Here is a 4,385-nt window from a genome sequence, read left to right on the forward strand (position 1 = left end):
GCTGCATCGACACATCAGAACTAGTATCATCATCAGCATCGTCACCATCAGCAGCAGCAGCACCAGTATCATCAGCAGCAACATCATCATCAGCACCAGCATCATCGGCGGCGTCGTCAGCATCAGCAGCAGAAGTATCATAATTAGCACCAGCAGCAGCAGCATGAACAGAAAATAATCAATATGGTCATCATCGGTGAAAACGGTAGCATCATCATCAACAGAAGCAGCAGCATCGGCACCACCAGAAAAATATCATCATCACCAGCAGCAACAGGAAAAACAGTGTTATCGACAGCAGCGATACATCGTCAGCAGTAGCAACAATATCAACACAAACAACAAAAGACAAGAATCAATATGGTCACGATCAACGGCATCATCATCAGCAACAGCAGAAATAAATTAATAATACTCAGCATGGACATCATTATTAACAGCAGCATCATCTTCAGCTGCAGAACGAACAATATTAGTAGGAGTCAAATAATAATCATAATGATCGTCAGCAGCAAAGCAGTACTAAAGCAATAATGATTCAGCATCAGCAGCACCAACATCATCAGCCACAAATAATAACGATAATCATCAGTACCAACAACAACAATCGCAGACTCAACACCATCACCACCACCATCATCATCATCCGCCGTACATGAACAGCGTGGACAATGTAGCACCGTTTGGCGACACAGCACGGGACCTGGCCACGTGGTGCACAGGACACCTGGATTCGATCCCAGGTAACGGTGCCACACACCTAGGAAGAGCCTCTTCATCCGTCGCTGATGCCGCACTGATCCGATCCTCCCCGATCCTCCTCCGATTCTATCCCATCCCCGAGATCGTGCGACTGTGTGTGCGCGCGTGTGCACGTGCGTCTATTTGCGTGTTTCAGTCTGCCCCTCCGTGTCTTATCTACTGCGCTACAAACCCCAGCCACCCGAATTCAATTACCGATCCACCGCCTAGACATCCGTTGCGAGCGCGACATCTGAACTGGTCCCGATTCCTCGCCCTAGGTCGACTCAGCCTCAAACGAGCACCTGGTCTGGTTTACATCTACGGCACGTGAGAAAGTGGCCACGCTGGGCCGGCCCTGAAATCGGTGCTCGCTGACTGTGCCGGGCGCTCACACGACTGTTGAAGGCTCCACGCGCCGAGGCGTCTCCGCGTGAGGCTCTCGGTATGGCTCACTGCTCCCACGGGTGCTGAGCAAACATGGGGACACGCACACAAAGGTCCCCCGTATAGCCTGCACACGCTGTTGGGGCAAGTGCTGTTAGCAAGCGCCTATGAGGACCGGCACGGCGCAACCACGAGGGGGGGTGTGTGTTGATGTAAGCACGACGCCCGGCCGCCTTTGTCTCACCGGCGCTGATGTTTTAGACACCGCAAACCAGGTGCTCGTATCGGGCTTAGTCGACCTAGGGGAGGCTCAGGACCAGTGCACGTACTCGTCACCGAGGTTGGTCGGTGAGCGGGATTCGAACTCAGAAACGCCGGTTTCGTAGCGTAGTGCGACAACCATTGTGCCACCGCTCCCAACACACGTGGGTGGTGTAGCGACCCGAGTTCGATTCCCGCTCACGGCCAACACCGGTGACGATTTTCTGAACCAGTCCAAGGCCCCCCACCCTCTAGGTCGACTCAACCTCAAATGAGTACTTAGTGCTGTGTGTAAATCTCGCCACTAGGGAGACAAAGGGGACCGGGCGTGGTGTGCCGTGCTTGTCTTCATAGGTGCTCGCTAACAGCACTTGAAGCAACAGTCTTGCTAAGGCTATACGGGGGATCTTTGTCTTTGGAGGGGGGGAGGGAGGGTTGCGGTGGGAGGAGGGGCCACCCACGTGCGTCACGTTCACCTGCGCGGAACGGAACACGCACACACACGCACACACACGCACACGCACACACGCAAACACACACACGCACACACACACGCACACACACACGCACACACACGCACACGCACACACACACACGCACGCACACACACACGCACACACACACGCACACACGCACACACACACACGCACACACACACGCACACACACACACACACGCACACACACGCACACACACGCACACACACACGCGCACACACACACGCACACACACACGCACACACACGCACACACACGCACACACACGCACACACACACACGCACACACACACGCACACACACACGCACACACACGCGCGCACACACACACACGCACACACGCACACACACACACGCACACACACACGCGCGCACACACGCACACGCGCACACGCGCGCCGCACACACACGCACACACACACTCACACGCGCGCCACACACTAACGCCAAGGGCAGAGTTGTAGGTGGCCACTCATGAACCTGACCCCTGGGCTCACGACCCCAGCCTGCGTTGCCTCCTCCCTGTGTGAGCGCTGTGCTGCTCGCTCTCATCACCTCCGCGTGAAGCGCTCGGCCCATTTCTAAAAGGCGGATACGATCCAACAAACACGGTTTGGCATCTCTTGTAATTCCATCGCAAATTGCTTCTCACAGTCATCCGTGCTGTCGACTTCTCCTGCTCCCACCTCCACCAGGCTCCCTCCTTTCGCGTCCAGATTCAAGACCTTCCGACTCTGCCTCTGATTGCAAAACTCACCACTGCTTCTGTGCAAGCGCCGTGAGACGCAGAGCCACATCGCAGCCTGTGGGCGTCGATGAGGTGCCATACCCTGTCTCGCCAGGGATAGAAGGCAGTGCAGCAAGTTGGACTAATCGCCATCTCTTTCCATCTGTACGGGGATAGAGTGTTGCCCCCTCGCACACGCGGGTATTCTCCGGGTGCTCGGGTTTCCTCCCCACTTGTGTAACAGACACTCATCCTTAATCGGCTGAAAACATCTTTAAACTAAAAAAAAGCCAATGTAGCATAACCCTCCTGAAATATAGTCCTTTCACTCGGTGTGGTTGCTTCTCGGTGTGTACACCGAGTCCTCGTTTAACGCGGTAGATACGTGCGTGAAAAGTGTCGCGTTAAGCGAAAAACGCGTTCAGCGAAAACAAGTTCGCCGTAAACGGCGTAAGGATAAACTGTGGCGAGATACGATGTGCGCACGCACAGTGAGATGGCGGGACAAATAGCTGACTGTATCATTCCGCTCAGCCGCACAGCTCAAGAAAGTAGTTCGTCGTCGACCACTCAGGAATCGCGTCATAATGGGCGAGTTCGGCGTCATAATGGGAAGCGCTCAGGGTTCTTACGGTGCGCATTCAGCATTACAATGGTGCACGTTCCACGTTGTGCGAAAAGTTTCCCAGAATGGGAGAAAAAAAATGTAATAGCAAAAACGCGTTGTATAAAAACACGGGTTAAGCGAGGACTTGCCATAAGTTTAAAAAAGTGTCGTAAAACTATTTTGTGTTCACGACAATGCCCCAGGTGGCGCTGTGAGCAACAAACCTCTAAACAAGTGAAAAATGCCCCGTGGACCACTAGAGGGCGCAGCAAGCGTGAGCCAATCAACAATACTCATTGTTATTGATTATTATTATTGAACAAGGCGGCCGTCCAGAATAGAACACCTCCTCATTGGAGACCCAGACATCATGGCACATTTCCTGGCTTTGGCATTCCTCCTTTTTATCGAATACACTGCTGCTGGTGGTGGTGTCACCATCAACCACATCGCACCATCAGCAGGATATGTAAGACAAGCCGCAAAGTAGTCCCATTGTGGAAATGCAACAAAAACAATGGACCGAATAGTAAACCCACAGTACACATTTAGATACATAGAGACCCACAAAACCCCATAGAGATACATTGAAGACGGATTAAAAACTAATTTATTGAAAACTGCTGTTTGTGTTTAGTCTGCACCACGCCCGGTCGCCTTTGTCTCCTTAGCGGCGATGTTTACACACCGCACCTGGTGTACTCATTTGAGGCTGAGTTGACCTTGGGGAGAACCACGACCGGTTCAGATAAGCTTCACCGGTGTTGGCCATGAGCGGGAATCGAACTCGCGTGGCCGGCTTCGTAGCGCAACGCGCTAACCGCCGCTCTACGGTTCCCCACTTATCAAAGCCGTAATTAAATATGTTCAAATGTCCCCCCAATATATTGCTATAAAAAATTGCTATGTAAATAAATACAACAATTTGCTAAACCTTGGCCACAATATCTGGACTTGTCTTCATATAAATCAATGCATAGATTTCTGTTTATATGATTGTGATTATGGTTGTACTTTATTAATCCCTAATCTCTGCCATTACATACAATGAAACAAGAAATGGTAAAAAAGTAAAAACAGAGCAATGTAATACAATACACTATTAGACATTATTGTAAAAATAAATAAAAAGTCCATCCCATGTGTTAGTGAATTTTAAAGTATT

The sequence above is a fragment of the Lampetra planeri genome, chromosome 22 (genome assembly GCF_965212315.1).
Source record: "Lampetra planeri chromosome 22, kcLamPlan1.2.h2, whole genome shotgun sequence".
NCBI classification, from domain to species: Eukaryota; Metazoa; Chordata; class Hyperoartia; order Petromyzontiformes; family Petromyzontidae; genus Lampetra; species Lampetra planeri.